The sequence below is a fragment of the Sinocyclocheilus rhinocerous genome, unplaced genomic scaffold, assembly GCF_001515625.1.
Source record: "Sinocyclocheilus rhinocerous isolate Xijiao unplaced genomic scaffold, SAMN03320098_v1.1 scaffold840, whole genome shotgun sequence".
NCBI lineage: Eukaryota > Metazoa > Chordata > Actinopteri > Cypriniformes > Cyprinidae > Sinocyclocheilus > Sinocyclocheilus rhinocerous.
The window spans coordinates 143,881-151,300 of NW_015653473.1; positions in this window are offsets into that span (position 1 = coordinate 143,881).

Consider the following 7,420-nt stretch of genomic DNA (forward strand, 5'->3'; position numbering starts at 1 on the left):
AAATCCACATAAGTGGTAAGTGTGCACGTTATGCTTTGCGCACTTTCTAAAATCCACATAAGTGGTAAGTGTGCACGTTATGCTTTGCGCATTTTCTAAAATCCACATAGGTGGTAAGTGTGCACGTTATGCTTTGCCCACTTTCTAAAATCCACATAAGTGGTAAGTGTGCACGTTATACTTTGCCAACTTTTCTGAAATCCTGGATGGTAAGGGTTACGTGTTTTGAGCCTTGTTCCCTTTCTCTGAGTTGGTTTAGACCCCGGTACCTTGGGCTCCACTCAACTAGTGTGTCTCTGTCGACACACTCTGGAAGAATCGCTCCCCTCACCATTGAGGGTTATTGTGAGCATGGTGTTTTCTTTCGGAGGGGCACGTTGTAACATGACCATATAACAGCTTAAAATGTTATCTGATCGAATGAAAAAAATATACAAGACAAACTAAAATATTTTGTCAATAAAATAAAATAATTATTTATTTCAAATAAAATAATGGCGTTTTTTAAGAATTAAAAATAATCTGATTTTGGAGTTTGACAATGAACACATTGCAACCATGCTTGGGACGGCCCACATAAACGAGCCAAAATGCTTTACATGTCTTGAAATAATAATTTCTAAACATTAAACATTGACTGTCAGTCTTTATTCACCTGTTTCTCGTTGTTTCTCATTAAAATTCATTAAAGTAATTAGTGTAAATTACATCGCTAATGTCATAGAATAGCACATTGTAACGCAGTGTTACAACGTGCCCCGTCTGCGCAACTGGAGTTTAAATCAGTTGCTGTCTTCTGCTAGTTAGCGAAGCATTAAACAAACTATCTAAACTGATAAATAACAGATTGGAGATTAAAATAATAGCAGATTTGTCTCATATTAAATGATTAATAAAAACAGAGATTAAAAATTTACTTAAGCCAGAATTTTAATTTTACTATGGTAAAATAAATGTTCAGCGATATCTTCAAAAGATTTTTTAATTTTGGCACACTTTGTTTCTATATAATGTTGATATGGTAACTAATAAATGCTGTAAATTTTGTTATGCTACCATGTGTGTTACAACTAACCTCATATTACTTTGTACCCTGCGCTCCCCTAGTTGTTTCATATAACTGTTCACAGTATCTTCTTTTCATAATGCTGTTACTATCAAACTTTTCAGAGAGAGAGAGAGAGAGAGAGAGAGAAAGAAAGAAGGAAAAGAAAACAATGAATGACTGAGCCCATCCGATTGATCAGAGACACATCAGAAGAGGGAGACACGTGGCAGGTAACTGCTATATCCAATCATTTTACATTACAGTATTCTGTGATAATGCAAACAAGTTTTAGTATGGTATAGACTTGACAAATTACTGTAACACCCTTTATCATAAGGTCAATCCACTCTTCTCTCACATACACTGTTACAGTGAGATAATTTGCTTTATCAAAAGGTGTGAAAAATACATGATACAGCCATGAGGTTTTTGTGCTAGAACAGAGTTTGCTACTCATGGCTGTGTCATATATTTTCCCACCTTTTGATAGCACACTGGATATAAATATTGTCCTATCCTAAGAAACCATACATCAATGGAAAGCTTATTTATTCAGCTTTCAGATGATGTATAAATCTCAATTTCGGAAAATTGACCCTTATGACTGGTTTTGTGGTCCAGGGTCACATATATGTATGTGTGTGTGTGTGTGTGTGTGTATTAAATACGTTCAAAATAACAGATGAAAGTAAATAATTTAATGCCCTGTTTTATGGAGAAATAAATCCGTAAATGCATTATAAGAAAACTTGTTTAATACATTTTGGTTGAAGTGAATGTATCCCCTACCACATGCACAGAGTAAGAATTTAAATAAAGTGCTACAGACAACGGACAGCTTCCAGTTTTTTTTTATAAATAAAACAGCTTTAACTTGTTTTTGTTTTTTTTTGGTATTTGAGACACGGGTTCTCCATGACCTTCTCTTCTGAAGGAAACATCAACCCACCTGCACTGGAACCGCGAATAGAGGAAGACGATAGAACTGCAAACAAATCAATCAATGGAGAAGATTTTAAAAGCGCGCGTGTTTCATATGAGGTAACAATATTTAGACAATCTGTATTTAACTGCAAATATATTTAAATGCATCTTTTCTCATATTTACATATATAAAGACATTAATTTCCTTTTATTTTATATTTAAACAATACATTTATTTAAAGTCTAAACCATATATTTCTCATTCAAAATAAACTCATATGTATAGGCCTAAGCAAAACGAAAGTTGATATATAAAAAAAGTAGAAAACAAGATATTTACGATGAGCATGATCAGAAAAAATATATAATTTTATGTGCGGCTTTCCCGAAACAATTTTATTGATAAAGTCGCTTTAGCTTAAATGTCTCGATGAATGTGTGTGTGAGAGAGAGAGGGCAGCAGAAAGAAACAGAATGCACTGCCCATAGATCAGTGGTTTTTCAAACAGTTTGATGCCAAGAACTCCAAAAAAATAATAATCCCTTTGCAGGTGATATAATTCCCTTCCTAAATTATAATATCAGCTAGGCTACATTTTTACATGATGTGCTGTGTGAGAAAAATATTAGGCATTATATTATAAGCATATATATCAAGCTCAAGTTCAGTTTATTTATAAAGCACATTTAAAAACAGCCACAGGCCGACCAAAGTGCTGTACAAGTTAGAATAAAATAAAAAATTAAGTACTCTAATAGATACTTTTGGGTATCTGAAGGAGGAGCTTATCTTTGGATCTAAGGCCTCTGGGGGGAGAGTAGGGGTGAAGTAGATCGGACAAATAAGAAGGTGCTATACAATTAAATTAAAAGTAATACAATTTTAAACTCAATTCTAAAATTAATCGGAAGCCAGTGAAGGGATCTCAGAAGGGGGGTAGCATGATCAGATTTCCTCTTTCCCTTCAGGAATCTCGCCAAAGCATTTTGAACGACTTGTAAGCATGCAGTTTGGGACTTCGATATACCAAAGTACAGGGAATTGCAATAATCCAGGCGAGAGGTAATAAGAGCATGGATAGCAGTCTCCAAGGAGCGCTTAGGAAGAAAGGATTTGGTTTTTGATAGAGAACGAAGAGAGAAAAAGCTGGACCCAATGACCGCGCTAATCTGCTTGTCAAATTTGAGGCAACTATCTACCATCACACCTAGATTCCGTACTTGGGGAGAGATGAATTGATTTAAAGATTCAAGGTCAAGGTGATTTCTTGGCCTGAATTCTGAGGAGTCAAAATCAATGACTTCTGTTTTGTCTGAGTTCAGAAAAAGTAATAAAATTTTAAACTCAATTCTAAAATTAATTGGAAGCCAGTGAAGGTATCTCAGAAGGGGGGTAGCGTGATCAGATTTCCTCTTTCCCTTCAGGAATCTCGCCGCAGCATTTTTAACGACCTGTAAGTGTGCCGTTTGGGACTTAGATATGCCAAAATAGAGGGAATTGCAATAATCCAGGCGAGAGGTAATAAGAGCATGGATAGCAGTCTCCAAGGAGCGCTTAGGAAGAAAGGATTTGGTTTTTGATAGAGAACGAAGAGAGAAAAAGCTGGACCCAATGACCGCGCTAATCTGCTTGTCAAATTTGAGGCAACTATCTACCATCACACCTAGATTCCATACTTGGGGAGAGATGAATTTATTTAAAGATTCAAGGTCAAAGTGATTTCTTGGCCTGAATTCGGAGGAGTCAAAAACAATGACTTCTGTTTTGTCTGAGTTCAGAAAAAGAAAATTGGTAACACTTTCTATGAAGCCCGTATTTATAATACATTATAAGGGTATTCTTAAGGCATCATAATCAATGCATAATGCATTATAAAAAAGGTTAGATGTTGAGTGTTATTTGAGTGTTTCCTGTGGAGCTAATGTTAATTAATTGATGTGAGCTTTATACTCCAACTGAAAAAAATGCAATGTTTTATATGGTTACATTTTATTTTGATGGTCCCCTTAATCAATCGACTATAAGCAACTTTGCAACTACATGCCAACTAACTCTCATTAGAGTATTAGTATGCTCAAGAATGGTAGAATCTAGTATGAAAGAATAAATTGACGTACTTGCAAAGACACCTATAGTCAGTTTATCTGTTGGTTGACCATCAAAATAAAGTGTTAGCAAATATTTACAGTAGCAGACATACTAATACTCTAATGACCGCTAGTTGATATGTAGTTGCAGAGTCACTTATCAACAGCTGTTTAAAGGGTACCATCAAAATAATCAAACTGATATTACAATAAAAATAGTTCAAAGCAAATGTGTCATATTACACATTCATCTGATCTGATATCTGATCTTATGGCTGTCTGAGAGAAAAAAAATGTTATTATTATTATTATTATTACTACTTATAAGTGGTCTTTGACCGCTTTAAGTAAAGTAGCATAAGAAAAATGGCAAGATATGAGACTTATAATACATTATAACTATGAACACGTTGCATCCACTTTTACATGGATTATATTTCTCATAGTTATAATGTATTATAAAGTCTCATATCTTGCCATATTTCTTATGCTACTTTACTTAAATCAGTCAAAGACCACTTATAAGTAGTAATAATAATAATAATAATAATAATAACATTTTTTAACAAAAGTCACTTTATTGAAAACATCACAAGTAAAATTAATCATGTTTATAAACATAAACATGGGTTTATTATAGCCCACTTACAATTTACATTTCAGAGATCATTACAAATAAATTATTAAATGCTAAAACTGAATAAATTTAAATGAACAAACTTGGCATTGCATTTGCAACCATATGAAAACTACTTCCCGCGTCCCGCTGCCAAGACCCTCCCAATCTGCTGGCTCAATGCGCTTAAATCTTCCTTTTTATTTGTAATGCTTCTTTTTAAACAAGGTTTAAAGTTTGGTGCAACGGAACTATTAGATAACCCTTGATTTAATCTAGATTAAAGCTTAATCCTTTTTGGTGCAACCCACCCTATAACTATGAGAAATATAATCCATTGTAAAAGTGGATGCAACGTGTTCATTGTGTTATGCCAGAAAATTATTGGCAAGCCAAGCTTTCACATCCTCAAGACATGCCGTTAGGTTGCCTAGAGAATTCTTATTTTTCCTAGACACAGGCATGTAGATTTGCATATCATCGGCATAGCAATGGAATGAGACATTATGTTTCCTAAAAATGGAACCCAAAGGGAGAAGATAGAGAGAAAAAAGGACAGGAGCTAAAACAGAGCCTTGAGGCACACCACAGGATAGATTGCGAAGAGAAGAAGAGAAACGTATTGGTTAGAAAAGATTTAAACCAACTTAAAACAGCCCCCCCTAGCCCAACGCAATACTCCAGACAAGAGATAAGGATTGCATGATCGACGGTATCAAAAGCAGAGGACAGGTCTAACATGCGGGCCTCGGAGGCCGGAGGCAGAGGTGAGGGAGACTACAACCCCGGCGACGCTGGAGGATGGCAGTCCCGCGGGGCTCGCACCGCAATGATGGTGGGCTGAGGGATCACTTTTATTGACACGGCTGACCTTCCGGTTTTGAGCAGCCATATATAAAAATGATTTATATACTGTAATTAATGTCGGGTGGCTCTTTGACTTTAATGCAAACCAGATGTGATTATCCTGCTTATACCTGTCACGACACGGTGTGTGGAGGCAGGCAGGACGACGAGGACGACAAGGATTCCAATAATTACTGTATTAATGTAGACACAACAAGGCAGGTTCAGGTAGGTGAGACATACACACTCGGGGTAACATTCACAATAACCGACAACTAAAGCTCAGACAGACAGGAACTAATATAGGGTGGATAATTAGTGGCAGACAGGTGAGCACAATGAGGGTAATTAACTAATGATTAGTATGGGCTAAACCAACAAAAAGGGAAGAAACCACAATAAACAGTCCACAGGGGCATTACAAGGTGTAACCGTGGCAATTTTCTAACTAGAAGGTACAGCTCCTTCAAGCAAAGATTTGTTAAATAGCGACACCAGCCCAGGGCCGACAGTGTCAAATTTTTGTCTCAAATAGTAAGGATGTATAGTGTCATGCGAACTAAAGGAGGGTTTAAGTTTAAGCATTACTTCCTTTACAAAATGTAGAGAGACAGGGTTGAAAGAAGTCCACAGGACAGGTGAAGTCATCTCTGTTGGTATATCCTGATCGGAGACCAGAAACGGCCCTCAGACTTGAAGCTTTATTGCCAAAATAACTAGATAAATCCTCACAAAGTGCCAAAGATGGGAAGTGAAGAGAAATTACAGGGGGGTTTAGAACGGAGTTGATAACAGATAAAAGAGCTTTTGGGGTGTGGTGATGTTTCTCAGTTAGTTTAGAAAAATAGGAAGCCTTGGCTTTCTTAACAGCATACTGATATGAAGATAGGCAATTCTTTAATATCTAATATTAAAGAATATCTTAATATCTTTAATATCTCATAAGAAATCTGTAATTTGTCCTTTTTCCACTTCCTTTTTGCTTTTCTGCATGCCTGTCTCAAAGAACGAATACTATGATCAAACCCATGGCTCCGACTTAGATATAGATTTTGGCTTAAAGAGCTTAAAAGGAGCTGTATGGTTTAAAATATCTGTGCATGCTGTATTTAAAACAATAAAATGATTTTTAGCATCAAAATCAGATAATAGAGACTCTAATGATAAAAGAGGGTTGACCTCATTATAGAGCTTGACAAAATCCTCACAAAAATGAGGCATATATTCATGGGCTTGTGTACCATCAGAGGCAGGTGTAAGAGAAGGCAGTGGGAGGGACAATTTAAATAAAACAGGAAAATGATCAGAGATGACAGAATCAACGACTTCAACGTCAGTTACAGATAGACCATGTGATAAAAATTAGGTCCAAAATATGTCCATGAGTATGTGTTGGATGATTAACCCACTGCTGTCAATCCGGTCCATGAACTTCCGTCTGCTTGCCATCAGAGGTCACCCTTTCCATTACATTGACTCTCGCACTACACAAACTGTTGCATCATCCCGGACTACATATCCCATCACCCATTGTACTGATTGCACACAGCACTGATTGCACACAATCCCCAGTCATGCCTGTCATGGTTACTGAACTCTCGTCCTTTGTCAACCCGGCCGCAGAGGCCGTTGATGAACTCTCGTCTTGTCCTGAACCGGCCACGAAGGCCATCTGTGAACAATTGTCCTGTCTCAACCCGGCCGCAGAGGCTGTCTGTGAACTTACGTCCAGCCCTGAATCGGCCATGGAGGCCACTTATGAACTCACTTCCTGTCCTGTAACAGCTATGGAGATCATCTATGAACTCTCTGCCTGTTCTGTTCCGGCCAAGGAGGTCGTCAGTGAACTCTTTGTCTGTCCTGCCACGGCTATAGAGGCCGTTTGCGACCCCCCTGCT